Source organism: Macrotis lagotis, chromosome 1 (genome assembly GCF_037893015.1).
Source record: "Macrotis lagotis isolate mMagLag1 chromosome 1, bilby.v1.9.chrom.fasta, whole genome shotgun sequence".
Classification (NCBI taxonomy): Eukaryota; Metazoa; Chordata; class Mammalia; order Peramelemorphia; family Peramelidae; genus Macrotis; species Macrotis lagotis.
In genome coordinates, this window is record NC_133658.1 from 234,228,299 (window position 1) to 234,245,754 (window position 17,456).

The following is a 17,456-nucleotide window of genomic DNA, read 5'->3' on the forward strand; positions in this document are numbered from 1 at the left end:
CCTTCTGTGGGGGGCGGGAAGGGAGATTAGGGGGAAAATTGTAAAATTCAAAATAAATAAATAAAGTAAAAAAAAAAGAAGAAAAGTGAGTTCCAATCTGACAAGTATTTATTTATTAAGCAATTGCTATGTACAAAGCACTTTGCTTGCAATGGGAAATTCAAATACAAAACAGAATGTTACCCCCATCCTCAAAAAACTTATGTTTCATTTGAAGATATTAGGATGAGATACAACATGAAACTAAATAAATAAGTATATAATAATTTGAGAAAGAGAGAGATAGCACTAATAATTAAAGGGATTAAGAAAAGTTTCTTCCAAATGAGTAAGCTTGGGAAGAAAATAAAATCTGGTATAGGTAATAACATAGTACATTCAAGCTATACCCCAACTTTCAGGACCCACAGAGCAGACAGGGACCCTGGGGACCCAAGTGCAACCCGGGTGCCTGATCTCATTGGAGACTTGAAGTCAATCTGTGGTTCTGCCTCAATCTTGAAGTAAAAATCCAAGGAGATCTCTTAAAAGCTTAGGTACAATTTATGTCTAAGATTTTTCCCAAAATCAAATAACATTATCCCCTACCATAAAGGTGTCCGATGTGAAATATGGTTATCAGACATAGGATAACTGTTTGTTTCCTCCATCTTAGAAAACTGCATAAGATATTCAAAGAACTCAAAAATATGTAAGAAAAAGTACAGGAAATATAAAACACGCAAAACCCATTATACTTCCAGCAGGTACCTCTGATTCACTCTTTAAGCAAAGCAGACTGTATTTACTTTTCAGGGTTCTAGAAGTCCCTTGAAGAATTTGGAGGTTTCTCTGAAGCCCCTAGCAATTGTGTATCCTCTTGCCCCAACTCCCTCACTTCCACCTCACTATTAGGTTCTAAGGAGTGACTCTCTAATCCCATGGGATATTTCCTTTGAAAATGGTATTAGAACAAAAATATAAATATTTTCCTTCAATATCTCATGGACACATTTCCTCATATTCTACTTTAGTGATCAGGGAAGAATGTTCTTAAACCTAGCTCACTTTTTTTTTTTTAGGTTTTTGCATGACAAATGGGGTCAAGTGGCTTGTCCAAGGCCACACAGCTAGCTAATTATTAAGTGTCTGAGGCCAGATTTGAACTCAGGTACTCCTGACTCCAGGGCCGGTGCTCTACCCACTGAGCAACCTAGCCACCCCAAACCTAGCTCAGTTTTATAAGTCCTCTGGACTTCTCCACCATACCCTAGAAACCTCTTCATTCTGGAAGGTCATTTAAGGCCTGAAATTCATATCTCAAGAAATATTCTCTGCCCCTGGGGTATCTCTTTCTCTGATTGGACTACTCCTTTCAGAATCTCCCTTTAAAGAGAAAAACCAAGTCAACCTTTGTTAATTTCCTAACAGGCTCTGTCTTCCTCTGAATTTCTCCATTTATCATATGCCAGGAACCTCCTAATCTGGAAGATCACTTCAGTCCCAGAACTCAAGGGATATCAAAAACAAACAAAACAACCACACTGCCAAAAACCAACAAACAAATCTCTGCAGTCAGGATACTTACAATCTAATGAGGGTAGACAGAAGGATCTGGGAAGAGTTATCTACTATCCACCTATGGTATGACTTCCAGATGAGAAATCCTTCACTCAGTTACTGCTGAGTTGAGTCCCAAAAATCACTCCTTGCTCCTCAAGGCATTAATATTGGACTGATTGCAAAGCCCAGTCTTTGGGACATTGAGCTGTTGGCTCTCCGGACCTTTCAAAATTCTTAAAGTCTCCAATCCCTTAATCTAAAACGGAAAAGAACAAATTGAGAGGCAGTCATAGAAGTCAGGCATATATTTAAAAGCTACATGTTGGCCTTGGTAGGGAGAACTCATAACCTTTTTTCTCACAACATTTACTCTTACAGGATGCCTTCAAGGAAGGAGACAAACCAAGAGGATGTAACTAAAGAGAAAAATGGCTAAGGTTCTGGTTTACTAGTCCTTTTTAAAATATTTTCCTCACAGTCAATCAGATACCTTCCTATTTGCCATTTGGTCAGCAGGTCAGAACCATTAAAAAATACCTATACTTGCTACAAGGTCTCTCCAGGAAATAACCATCATATGCTATTCTGATTCTACTGGATGCAGGCTCTTTCCATATGGGCTAATGGCATCAGAAAGTCTCTGGGCATGTACTAGTCCAATTATACCCTCATTATACTTTCTACAGACTATAAACATCCTGGATGATGTTGATCAAATATTTCCTATTCACCTAAGACCTGCATGATAGAGAAACTTGAGCCAATTATCATTAGTGGGTTAGTATGATCCAGATCTCTCATTGGCCAATAGGACAGAAAGGGAAAATGACAAATGTTGGAGGGAATGTAGGGAAAATGAGAGACTAATGCACATTGGAAGGGTTGTGAAATGACTCAACCATTCAGTAGAGCAATTTGGAACTATACCCACAGGGTATAAAACCTTTGACCTAGCAATACCACTACTAGGTCTGTTGAAGAGATGGAAAATGGGAAAGAAAAGTATCTATATGTATAAGGATATTTATAGCAGCTCTTTTCTGTTGACAAGGAATTGGAAATTGAAAGAATGTCCATTAATTGGGGAATGGCTGAACAAAGTGTGATATATGACTATGTTGAAATGTTATTCTGCTATAAGAAATGTTGAGCAGGATGTTCTCAGTAAAACCTGGAAAGATTTATGTGAGCAGATGCAATTTGTAAAATACTATATACAAAATAATAGTAATATTGTAGGATGACCAACTTAGATTTTCTCAGCAGTATTGTAACCCAAGACAACTGTAAGGACTTGTGGCAAAAATGCCATCCATCCCCATAGAGAAAACTGATGGTGTCTGAATAAAGATTGAAGCATATCCTTTTTAAAATTTTTCTTGAGTTTTCTTTTTTTGGGGGGGGGAATCTATGTTATCTTTCACAAAATTACTATTATGGAAATGTTTACAAGACTACAAATTTTTAACATATATTAAATTACTTTCTCAATAAAGGAGGGGTGAGGTAAGAAGAAGGGAGAGATTTGAAACTCAAAGTTTTAGAAAATGAATGTTAAAACTTAATTTTGTATGTAACCAAGGAAAAATAAAATGAAATTAATTAAAAATAAAAAAGATCCATCTCTCCCCACTCTCTCCAGGGCATGGTTTTCTTTTGACCTTCAGGTACAAAGCGATTCTGATGGTAGTCTTTTCTTCTGATAATCTTACTGTTAAGAAAACCTCTTCAATTATTCATAAGGGCTTAAAGGTAACTCTCACAGTTGGCAATGTCCAATTCTTGGGATTGCTAATTACTGAGCCCTGTGCTTACCTGTGAAAGGTAGAAGGATCCAGCTTCAACATTCAATTAATTGGGTAAATATATGTCTTCTGATGTCATTGTTTTCTGCTTTGAGTTGACATTGCTATTGGTGGAGAGAGGAAGATCCCCTTACGTACTCTCTACAAGTAATTTCTTCCTTCTTGCTATACTTGTAAAAGGAAAAGAAAGTATTTGAAGAGTTTCTTCTTCACTCTTACAGGCTACAGAAAGGAATTTTCCTCCAATAATTGAAATCAAATGTCTCTCATTACAACCATCAAGATTTGACCCAATTGTTGTAGATCCAAAGTTCATTATTCTGCCAGCAATATATATATATATATATATATATATATATATATATATATATGTAAATCAGTGGAGGTCATAATTCATATCTACCCATCTATCCATTATTGCAGGTAGACAGGCCTTTCTATCAAAAGGTATCCTATGATTTAATCAAGTACCTTGGGAAAACTCATCAAATCAAGCAAAAGTTCTCTTGATTAACTCTGCCCTGTATTATCTCTTCTGTTGAGGGTACATTTGTAAAACTCCCCAATTCTGTAGTTGGATTTAGGTGAGGAAAGACTGTGCAAAGCTACCAGTGTCACTTCCTCCACTGTATATCTGAGTTCGGTGGTCAGATATGGATCAGGACAACTGGAGATGGCCCTGGATGCAGTGGGAGACCTTGGCCTTTTAAATTAAGGTCTTTAACAGATCTCAGTTTGACTGAAGTAAAGCCTATTCAGTGATCAAGGCAAGTTAAAAAAAAAAAGATCATGAAAGAAGGAGATGAATTGATGAGTTCTGAAAACCAGAAGTAGAAAAATTTGTCTGGAACATACATAAATTTCCTAAAGCCAAAATGTAAATAAATAGAAAAGCTAATATTCAAGTAAATCTAAATCTGAACCTAAAGCCTGAACCTCAGACTCCAAATGCATTTTTATCTCTTGATTTTCAGAACTTTTTATTTCAGAGTTTATTCAGAGCTTTTGATTTGTTGGTTTTCTAGGCTTTGAGACTTTGAGGGTTTTTTTTAAGTGGCAAGTCCAATTCATTGATATGTCCTTTCTTTTGCTGAAAATATTTAATGATAAAATTTTCCTTAAGGACTAATTTGGCTACATTTATGCATTTGGCAGCACATTTGCTATACTGATTTGTTTTCATTATTTTTAATAAAAGTATGTAATGTTTCTATTACTCTGACTTACCAATTCTTTAGTTATCTGGTCTTCAATTAATTTTGAGTCCTTTTTTTCAATGAGAGCCCAGAAGTTTTAAAAACAATTTACTCAAGAAAATGAAGGGTTAAGTTCTGTTCAAACTCTGCTGCATAATGCTTGTGGCAGTTGCTTAAACTTGCTGATACTCAGTTATCTCATCTGTAAAATGAGAATGCTGAAAGACAAATTATTGTTATCTCTTAGACAATAACTCTTAATCTGTGGGCTGAGGACCCCTGGAGGAGCTCAAAGTAATTGCAAAGGGGTCTATCATTAAATGGTTCTTTAAATTAAATGAGCAAATATGTCATCCGAAGACCGATGACATTTTTTTACATATATATGTGTTAGTATTTAAATCATGATAGGTTTCATTATAATTGATAGATTACAAATTAGTTTTAAGCGTTTATTTACTACTTGGTAATATTATTTTCTCTACATAATATAACTACTATAATATGGAATCTGTGAAATTATTATTGTTGATGCCAATGATAGACAACATCATAAAGTGCTCTAAAAGATATTATCTAATTTTATCCTCACAACAACAAGAGAGGTAGATAGTCTTATTATCCCATTTTACAGATAAAGAAGCCAAGGCAGACAGAAGTTAAGTGATTTGTCCAGGGTCAAACAGCTAGTTAGTATGTAAAGTTGAATATGAATTTAGGTCTTACTGATTTCAGGGCCAGTTTTATAAGTACTGCACCACCTAGCTGCCTCTCCTTGCTCTGGAAGATCCCTTATAGCCCTAAATTCTGTGAAACAATTAGTTTACATAATGCCTTCTTTGTTCAGTAAATTTTCCTGTAGTAAACTGAACTGCTAAAATTCCTTTTGTTCTGGAGTAGGTAAATGTATTAAATGTGGTTGATGAGGATGGTAATGATCTTTCTAATGAAAAGCATTTTAAGAAGTATAGACTGGTACAAACATTTATATTCTTGACTACCTGAGTATTTTGGTCTATAAGAAACTCAAGATAAATTATAAATGTTGTTGAACTGGATCTAATATCTTCTGGGAAAGTAGTAAGTGTTTAAGAAGTCAGCAGTTTATAGAGTTGGGTTTCAGATTGAAGTCTTCAGGCTCCCAATCCCATATTCTGTACACTATTATATATGTGTACCTAATCAGATGCAGTGATTTCCTGAGAATGGGACCTTAATCAATTGGCATTTATTAAAAGCCTTCAAGATGTCAGGTACTTGTTAGGTGAAATAAACCCTAGCTTTAAGGTGCTTACAACAAGGAGAGACATAATTTGTGTGTATACACATATGGATACTTGTTTATACATACATAATACTCAGACAAGTAAATTTAGACATGGAAACCCCAGAGGGCAGAGACCTCTCAATTGAACAATCAGTCTATCAAAGGGTGATATAGAATTGAACAAGTCCTTAATCTGGGAGAAGTTAAGTGTTTCAATTAAATCAACTTTTACCACACGAAATATTTTGGGATTGATTGAAAGAATCCACCATATATCTGGATCTATGTACATTATAAAAGCAGGAGTATACCATAAATAAGAGAACTGCCCTTGAAAGGAGAGGGCTAAGTTCTCTTTCTGTTCCCTTCCTATCCATTCCACCATTTCCTTGACCAGTTTTGAAAAGTAAAATTTTTACTTCTTATTGGCATTGGTTGTAGTAGGTTCTGGCAGCATTTGCAGCCAGAACTGAGAGTTATACTAAAGAAAAATTCAGTTCTATATTCAGGATTATACATGACTTGACTCTCTCAGTTTAGTGAAAAAATTTCCCATTTAAGGGGAAATTCATGAGGATTTCAAGAAAGGAGAAAGAAATTTTTAGTCACTTTAACTGCATTCACTATCTAACTTTGGATCTACTCTACACAAAGACCTTGTGTATGGTAGGGTATACTCCTAGTTTGGGGAAAATGTTTTATAGCAAGTATATTACCTTAATAAATTTTCATTTATGTATGCTAATTAATTTTGCCTGGTTAATAGATAATCAACAGAATGGGGAAGGTGGTGAGCATTAATAGCCACACTGTCTCAGGATTACCCTTAGAACCCTGAAAGGAGAAGTTTTCAAGTAAATGGTCTGGGAATCCAATCTGCCTGATTAATTATTCAATCAATCAATCAATCAATCAATATTTATTAGACACTTAAAACTCACCAGGTACTGTGCTAAGAAATAGGGCTACAAAAAGAGAATCTAATGTGCAAATAATGAAAAAATAAATATAAAGCAATTAAAGGAAGGGGCAACATGACTGGGGGGGTGGGGAGAATGGATGTGATCTGGAAAGATTTCATGTAGAAAGTTGAACTTGAGGTGAGCTTTGAGAGAAGTAAAGGATTCTATGACTAAGAAGGCACTGAGATGAGATAGGAGCACGGGCATTTGTGTGTGTGTGTGTGTGTGTGTGTGTGTGTGTGTGTGTGTGTGTAGATGTATACAAAAGTAATTCACATAAAGATGTTAATGGAACAGGGAAATTCAAGATGGAATCAGGATATCTATTCCCAATAGGAAAGTTGATAAAACTGACCAGTCTCAGCATAGGATCCAAGTTGCCAACTCTGGTCAAGGGTTTCTTAGTTTGACTGGACCAGTGGTGACTTGGGGCCCCAGGTCCCTATCAGTGACCTGTTCTTCCACCAGTCTCCTGTTATCATCATTGTCAGGCAACAAGAGCCAGGGACAATGCTCTTGGAGGAAATAGTAAAGTTGTGGTTTCCAGACAATGTAGAAACATGCAACTTAAAAAAAAAAGTCACACTTTCTACACTTTTCATAAAACAATCTACACAAATAATCTTCCTAGCTCATACTTTGTTATTTATCTATTTGAGCAGAGTATGGAAAAACAGCACCCAGTCATGGTTCAATTCCAATCCTGACTGACATGGAAACTGAACCTTACCCTGCTTTTTCTGACCTGGGCCAAATGGTCCTTCCTTGGACTACTTGATGGCCCTCTGCTAGAGGGTTGGGGGAGGGTTACCATATTGATATTGGATTTAATGAGAATTCTCCACTAGCTTTTGCCCTGTTGTAGTTCAGAACTCTCAAACTCAAGATATGACAGACTAGCCCTCTTCAGACAGAGGAGCTACAGGTGTGCCACCACACAATTAAGAATTTCCTACATTTCACAACTATAAAGTAGAAATATTGAAGAAATTATAAAAATAATATTGCAGAAATATTAATAAATTCCACTACAATTTTCATATTTGTAACTATCATGGGTTTTTTTTAAGTTGTAGGTTATTTTGGTAGTTTTTTATACTACATTTACCAAAAGAAATGATGTTGAGAAATATAACAGTTATGGTACTTTTAACTTCCACATACAGATTGCTTAATTTTGCACACTTCACATTCAACTGCTGAAAGCTGTGTGACAATTAACTCATTTGTATGATGATTCTACAAATGGACATGGTTAGAGCAGATAGCACTTGTAATGAGAGTTAGCAGGGACCAACTGGAATTTTGTTTCATTTGTGCATAACATTATATAATTATTGTGTTGGATTTAATTCTGAGCTGCATTTATCAGTTTCATTTTTGACTTTGATATGAAAATTATTTTCATAGAACAAGGTGTAAGGATTTATCTAGGAGTTGTGCTACCAAAAAATCATCAGTGATTCTGACTACTGTTCCTCTTTCTTCCCTCCCCTCACAATATTACCCCACCCCCCCCAAGGGTATACACCCCACATTTTGGAAAGTCCTACAGCACAGGGTGAGGCCTGGCCTATGGGATGGCCTTTGAGTTCATGAAAGAATTATTTGTCACTGACAAATAGTCATACTACAGCCACTCCCCTGAAAAGGTTAGGATGAAAAGACATCTTCAGAAGTAGGGGATGGGCATCTTCTTCAAAATCTACTTGGATTTTTCTTGAATATTTTGGAAAAGTCTCTTTCTACCCCTTCTGTGGACAAAAGAAGGTCTCTCTGGTCTGCTCTGGCTATTCCATGAAAGGCATGACTTAGTTTCCTCATCTGTAATATGAGCTGGAAAAGGAAATAGCATAGTCCTGTATCTCTGCCAAGAAAACCCCAAATAGAGACAAGAAGAGTCAGGCATGATTGAACAACAACAACAAAATATGCCAAACTTTGGAACTACAAAGACAAAAGTGAAACAAGCACTATCCTCAGGGAGCTACTGTTCTAATGAGGGAGACAATGAGCACATATAAAAAATAGAAGACAAAGAATGGAGAAGGGAAGGGAAGGGACAAGCCCTTAGTAAGTACTTAACTATGCTCCAGGCAATAAAGCTTGACAGTGAGGCAGGAAATGGATGTGCGTTTGATCTAAAGTCTAGAAGACCTAAGTTCAAATTCCATCAACCTCAGACATTTTACTAATTGTTTTGGCCTGGGCAAGTCACCTAACCTCTCTGTTTACCTCAGTTTCCTCAACTGTAAAATAGAGATAAGCACCTTAGCACTTAGCTCAGCTCCTGGCTCATAATAGGTGCTAAATAGGTACCTATTTTCTTCCCTTTCTTTTATAGGAAACTAAGGCAGGTACATGTTAAGTGATTTATCCCAGTTGCCTCTAGGTTAAGAATTGGGTCTGTTATTTCACTGGTATGCTTGTCCCTAAAAGAAATTCACTGTAAAAAATCCAAGATAGGAGAGTTTCTACAATTTGTACTCTTAGCAAATTGCCTGGGTCACCAAAAGATTTAAAGGACTTGTCCAAGGTTACAGATCAATTGTATGTCAGAGACTGGACTTGAATTTGTCTTCCTGCCTCTGTCTTCCTGCCTCTTATATATATATGTATGTCACATACAAGTCAAATACAAAGTATACAAAGCAGCTTTGAAGGAGAAAGCACTAGTAAAAGTCTTCATTCCTTCCTTCTTTCCTTTTCTTCCTTTCTCCCTTCTTTCCTCTACTCCTTTCTTTCATTCCTTCTCTTTGTTTTTCTTGTCTTCCCCCAACATTCTTTCCTTTTTTCTGGCCCATTCCCTTCCTTCTTTGGTCATTTCCAACACTGGTCTGGCAGAGGTTTTTAACAATTTTGTGTGTCATGGATAACTTTGGAAGCCTGGTAAAACCTAATACCACTGTGGTTTATTTCCTATATTCAAAATTGAAGTTAATGATAAATGTCAGTTAGAGTTTAATAAAAAATAAAGATGTAATTTTTTCCCATCTAAGTTCATGGATCCCTGAAATCTATCCTGGATGGTTTGGTGGACCCAATTTAAGGATCCCTATTCTATAATATTTTTTTCTTTTCAGTGAAACACATTCCTTCCCCCTCACTACCTACATCCTTGCCCCACCTAAAATAATAAAAGGAATAGTATCCCATACCTAGGTTCCCTTCTGAGTGGGGACTGACACATCCCTTTTTAACCTTGAAGCCATGAAACTCACTGAAGTTGAAGTATCCTCCTTTCTGTCAGGTACCACCCCTGCTGCTGCCATCAGTGGGGTGGGAGCCGATGGAAACTGGAGAGGTGTGGACACTCTCAGGTAAAGGCTATGTGGAAGGTCAGCATCATCAGTCATGGGTGAGCCTCACCAGGGCTTGGCTGTCCACCCACATATCTCCAATTTCCTCTGTTTTGAGGAACTCCCTCCTCTAAAAGCTGTGAGCACTCCAAGGAAGTCACACCAGCCCTTTCTAAATATCTCCCCAAACATCAAAGATACTGGGTGGCGCAAGGTGGGTAGCATGGCCACTCTTGGCAAGTGCTTTCATGAGTGACGACACAGGCCTTTCACAGGGTTTAGATATTTGTGCCGGGGCTTAGGACGCACCTTCAGGAAGCTGAGATTATGCAAGTTCCACCAGTCCTCTCCACAAAAGTTATTCCCCAACACATGGGTGGAAGAAATCTTTTGTGACCTGGGGCTTCCCCAAGGTGTGCCCCATAACAGGGGTAACACCCCATAGCAAGGGCCAGGGTGGAACCAGACTCAAAATGGGACAGTAGTAAAGTCCCGCAGAGGTGCTGCTATGACTTGTCAGGGAAGGAGACAATCACTCACAAGTAGCAACCCAAAAAGAGATTAGTTCAAGAACACAGATTTTAGGGTTAGTACAGGCAGGTTGGAAACTTAGCTTCTAAACTGACTATCTCTGTGACCCTGGGAAGATCACTTTACTTCTTTAGGTTTCAGGTTCCTACTCTGTAAAAATAGGCACAGTATCTTATGGACTTCTTGCCTTACAAAACTGATATAATGAACATGCTGTATAAATCTTAAAGGTGAATATATACATGAACACACATGCACCCATACATGTATTTATTATATGTACATACTTGTATATGCATGTAAATATATATGTACACATATAATATGTATATAAAATAATTACCAGGCAGCTAAATGTTGCAGTGAATAAATCACCTAACCTGGAGACAAAAAACTTCTCCTCCTGAATTCAAACCTGACCTCATGTGCTTAACTGTGTGACTGTGGGCAAGTCATTTAACCTTGTTTACCTCAGTTTCCTCATCTGTCAATGACCTGAAGAAGGAAATGACTTCAGAATCTTTGCCAAGAAAACCCCAAATGAGGTCAGGAAGAGTTGGACATGACTGAAATGACTCAATAACAACAACAGCAACCATAAAATTACTGTTACCTTTAACAGACAGCTAGGCTTCTTTTGGCTCAGATTATTTCATGAGTATCTTAAAGCAGAAAATAAATAGAGTCATTCCTTTAATTTTGTCTGTCACTTGAAGAGCAGATGGGTCAAGTAAATTGCCCATGGTCACCTAGCTAAACTGGCTTTGAAGGCAATTCCTAATAGAAAGGTTCTTTTTTTTTTTAAAAGTGGCTTGCCCAAGGCCACACTGCTAGGTAATTATTAAGTAGAAAGGTTCTTAAAATACAGGATGAACGCCATCCCCCGCCCCCCCCCCAAAAAGTCTTAGGGTAGATTAAAGCTAGGTTAACTGCCATGAGATTGTTGAAACACCTTGTATATTGATCAATGATGTCAGCTTTGATGGAACAGGCAAGTGTAGGCCACTGGAGGGAGTCTTCCAAATAGAAGACAGCAATACTCCTTTGGATAGATGGACAAACAAATTAGAGGAGATGGAACTGCACTTGAACTTTAGTTAATTCCCAGTCTGAGTGACCTGGGAAAGTCACTTTATCTCTGATCCTAGTTCTATCACTACAATGGGGATGTACTTTCACTAACTAATTCATCCATTGTTAGGAGGATCAAAGGAGATAAGATAAGTAAGTACTACATTTTGGAAGATTTAGGTTGCTATATACATGTATCTCTTACTACCACTTGTTCTAAGTTTCAGTCACCATGATAACCCATTGGTGTATGGCATCAAGACCAGATTTTCTCATTCTCAATCTGATTTTATTGCACTAAAGAAGAGTTATCTAAATGAGGGATGTTCAAAGGCTTTATGCAGCCTGCAGGATGATTTTATGTGACTAGCCTGTGTTTATTAAATGCTTTAGTATAGGAAGTCAAGCTGCCTCAGATTTGGCAAATCAAAATATCTAAACTACGATACATCTGCAGAGAACATATGGATGCAATGAAATAAGAACATATATTTCACAAGAGAAGAGTACTTGGAAAAATGAAGATTGTCTAAGTACTTAGACAAAATGGCAAGGAATACTAGGATACTGTGGCACTCTCAGGACTGTATTTCTTCCATTTCCTTTTTAGCTTCTACACCAAATATAAAATTCCTGTGACCATGGCCAATCAATTAATCTCTCTGGGTCTCGGTTTCTTCACATGTAAAATGAGGGGAGTAGACTAGATAACCAGGTCTAAACTGATGATAATGAATCTTCAATGTAGCAAAATAGGGATAAAGAATGCTTATTGTCCAGCTTAAGATATGGAGCTGGAAAGGGATTCCAGTGAGTTCCCCATCAGTGTGTGTGTGTGTGGGGGGGTCTGGTATATATATACCCATAGTTAAATAAGAGGAGGTAAATGATTATTGATAACATTTGGGAAATTGCAAAATGCTTTCAATGATTCCAAGCAGTTTCCTGATACAAAAATTCATCTCTTATCATCCAAATCTTCCTAGGGATTCTAGTTGACTTTAAAACATAGCATATTAGAATTTCAAGAGAATTAGAAATACAGATGATACAAAGGGTTGGGAAGGGGGAAGAGGAGTTAGGAGAACAGGGTTCAAATTCCATCTCTGCTTGTTGCTGCTATTGGTGGTGGTCCTTCATTTTCACCAATGATATCACAAGGGTGATGATCTGCTCATGCTACTTAACAGCTGAATGATCTTAGACAAACCATTCTCCAAGCCAAATGGACATGATTCATCAAAGGTTTGCAGAGAGACTCCAATGAAATAATGAATATTAAAGCACTTTGTTAAGTATGAAATACTATACAAATTTAAACTATTATTTCAAAATAAACTTAAAGTTCTATGCAATGCTTTATTTCACAATAATATGCTACTCCTCTACTCTCTATTAATTGAGGAAGATATTAATGTACACTGAAAATGTTTTTTAAAGTATGCATTTAAATAAGATGTAATTTACTCATCAATTTATCTTCCTGTATCAAATTTATTCTTCTCATCACATTGCATCAGATTACCTTTATGGAACTTCCCTTCTCTGTGAGTCAGCTACCAGACTCCAAATGGTTGACTCTCAAAGAAAGTTTGCCTCAAGCAGTAGGAGTGAAGGCAATTACATTTCAGTCACTTCCACTTTTTTTTTCCTCATCTGGGCCAGATGAGCCAAAATGGTCAAGGATGCTATGTGCAGAGTGATAGCTTGGTGGAAGGAGGAGGATGTCCTGCTATTGACAATTATATGGGGAGTGGGGCAAGGGGAATACAGACCAAATAATGACTTAAGTAAGCCTTGAAATTCTGATTATAGATCATTTTAAGTATGGACTCATATCGAAATCAACAACTTTTCTGCAATTTATATCTTAAAAAAGTTCCTAATACCATAGCTATACACACACACACACACACACACACACACACACACACACACACACACAATTAACTTAGCTATGTGACCTTGGGCAAGTCACTAAAAGCCCATTGCCTTGAAAAAGCCAAAAAGAATGCAATTAAAAAAAAAGAGAAATCACAGGTCTAGACAATCACTACATTTTCTCTCTTTGTGTGTGTGTGTGTGTGTGTGTGTGTGTGTGTGTGTGCAAGCATGTGACTATAACAGTATAACAGTATATCTCTGGCTACCTGTTTAATGGCATAATTGTTCATATGTATGCATATCATTTTCTTTATATACTATAATACTTTTTACTTTCCTGTTGCATTTCTTGATTTTTTGCTAGCGGCCCCACTGTGTTGCTTTCATTCTAAGGGTTTATTTATGCAGGTCCTCTATAAAGTATAGAATAGGCTTAAAAGACTAGTCATGAGCTGAACCAGGTCCTCTTTTCAACAATAATGCTCAAAGATTCCAAGGAATAGATCTAGAGGTGAGGTAAAAGATAGAATTTCTTTAATTGACAAATTAAAACACTAAGAAGTTCAAAGCCTAGATCAGGAAGCAAAATTTGGAGATATCCCAAAAAGGAGGACAAAAATAACAGAAATGTATTATAAGACTAGTGCTGCTTTTTTTTCCCTTGGATGCCTGATTGATAATATCATTTGAGATCAATATAGTCTGTTGGTATAGAACAAGTCAGAGAACCAGAAGGAACACATCCCTCAAAGAAAATTGGAACTAGTATCTGTGGAGGCCAACAAGCAATTGTATTTTCATGCCCTTAACTTATCTCTAAAATCAGTTAATGGCACTATAGTCTTGAACAAAATTTATTCAGATATATGAGTTACATATGGTTGTTCTCTTATCCCTGTATTAAGGTTACAGGCTTATGACATATTTGAATAATGGAGAATTAGTTCTTGGCCTAGACCCATGGCAGGTTCTGAAGGCAGTGTCCATTCAAGGTGCTGAAAAACAGGACCTTATAGAAAGATATTCTTCATGATACTGATTAAAAGTTCTAGAAACTAAAATGGAGTGACAGAATTTTAGAGTTAGACCTTGGAACTCATCCAATCCTATGTCTTTACTCAACGGGGCAGTAGATAGAGCACTGGTCTTGGAGTCAGGAGGGTGAAAGTTTGAGTACAGCTTCAGACACTTGACTCTTATTAGTTGTGTGACCTTGGGCAAGTCACTTAACCCTGATTGTCTCACTTTCAGGGCCATCTCCAGTCATCCCAATTCATATCTGGCCACTGGACCCAGATGACATCACCTCTCTGATGCTATGGTCTTCTTTGAGAATGAATGACAAATATCATCATCTTCTTTATTCTAAGAAACTGAGGTTCAGAGAGCCCAAAAAAGATCATAACTAGAATTAGAAAGGTACCTCAGAGACCATCTGGTCAAACCCTTTCATTTAAAAATGAAGAAAGTGAAACTTAGGAAAGTTAACACAACAGTTTATGGGCAGAGCTAGGATTAGAATCCTAGGCTTTCTGAATCCCACTCCATTTTTTTCAATTTCAATTTACCACAAGCATTAAAAAAACAACAATAAAGTACTTGCTTCATATAAGGTATGGATATTTTACATGCTTTTAGTAATTACAATTGAGTAGAATCCCACTGACACCTAGAAAACTTTAACTTAGTTGTTTCCAACAGGGTAAGGGAGATCAATTTCTCCAACAGGACCCAAAGGGACATTTGTAGGTTAGTATATTCTGTTATCTATGATGTTCTGCCACCATTTTAGCTTTATATTATAATTTGTTTAGCACCTTTTCCCCTAAGTAATAAAATGTGTCTAAGTAAAAAAAGTCACTGAACCTGGAATCAGTAGATTCAAATTCAAATTCTGCTTCTTAGAGTTAGTAGCAATGTGACTATGAGCATGTGATTTCACTTTTCAAAGCTTGTTTCAGGGACAGCTTCAATTGTCCTGATTTATATCTTAGATCCAGATGGCTCTGGAGGAGAAGGTGAGGCTGGTCACATAGCAGAGCTCTTCTCACTTAAATTCAATTCACTTGCAAGTTGTGCTATCACATTCCTGATATCATGGTCCTCTTTGAGAATGAAGAACAATCAACAACATATAAGGCACTGGACTTAAGACTCAGAACATAAACATAAAATAGCCCTGAAAAATTTACTATACAATGGTATAAGGGATATAGCATGTACTCAGATCAATATTAAAATGTTCTAGAAAAGCTTGAAGAGAGATCACTTTCTGCTTGGGGTTGGGAGGAGCTGAAATCAAGGAAGACTTCATGGATAAGATGGCACCTTCAATAGGATTTGGCAACTGGTTGCATGTGGGCAATGAGGTGAGAAACATGTAAAAAAGAGTTAGTGGCTTTACACCTTATCCAATGATTCCACAGTCAAGCAGTTGCCTGATTTCTTTATACCTGAATAGGATCATATAAAGGCTGATGATGTCCATAACTAGTTGGTTATTGTTTATAGAATATTTGATTCCTGAATGTGGGATTACTATGATTGTTGCATAATTGAAAAAGGAAAGAGGATGCCCCCAAAAGATTTCCTGTGCCATCAGAACTGTGTACATACACACACACACACACACACACACACACACACACACACAAACACATTTGGTTCCCCAAAGATTCAAGTTCTCTTAGAGACTTGTTTTTATTCAATTTAGCCCTTGATTACACTTTGTTCTGTATTTTTTTGATGTAATTGCGTGTGTGTATGCGTGTTTGTGCATAAGAGACAGAGAACAGAGTATGAATGAGAAAGAAAAAAAAATCTTATCTTTTTTATACCTTTAAGATAGTATGGTAAATTAAACCAACCTCTCTATTTGAATCTTAGTTTTGAGGCATGCCTGCCACATCATTGTTTAAAAAAATGTGGACGATACTTATTTTACTACCTGCCTCCTTCTCAGGTTTGTCATCAAGAAAATACTTTGTAAAAATGTTCATGGAAAAACTATGGTAACAAAAGATTGAAAATAAAATGACTTTCCATTGATGGAGGAATGAATATCTGAAAGTGAATGTGAATCATTAGAGTAACACAATATTATTATTATACCCTAAGAAACAAGAAATATGAAGAATTCAGGGAAGGAGACGAAAAAAGACTGGTATGAAGTGATGACATGGGGGTGGGGTGGAGAAAGCAAAACTGAAACAACACCACTAAGTAACTGATAAGGACACCGAGAAGCAAACTGGGAAATTTCAATGATCCAATCTCAGGTCTGGAAAACTTATAATAAATAAAGATACCTTTTCCTTTTCAGTTGAGAGGTAGAGAGATGTAGAATGTGGTAAGAATATTTATTGGACTGAATTGCTGCTTACCCTTTTTTGGCGTTTTTTTTATCAGGAAGTGTTAGGGGTGATTTTAAGGGGGAAATGATTGCAGTGAAAAACTATATATGTATGTTTAGAGTAACAGGGCTTGAGACTGTCCAAGTCTTCCTCACTCTGGGGTCAGTTCTGTAGGAACTTCATTGAACCTCCCATCTTAGACCTGTGTTCCCTAGATTCAAGGATATTAAGGCTGCAAAAGATGTCAGGGAGAGTCGGGGATACAGAGACACAATCCTTGCCTTCCTTTGAGGGAGACCATGTCAACTGTAATCTCTGCAGACACTAGGGTGGCTGATCAATGCTCGTTAATAGAGCCCATCTGCGTCTCAAGGGTCGGTGGACGGTGCCCGGGCACCCCCGCAGGGGCACCTCTGGACTAGCTAACGTTTCTATTAGCACGAGCTAGCGCTCCATCCTTATGATCTCATTCCATCCTTTTTTCATTTCGCCCATCGGGAAACTGAGGCTCCGGGAGGGAAGGAAGCTTGAGGCCCAAAAATGCTG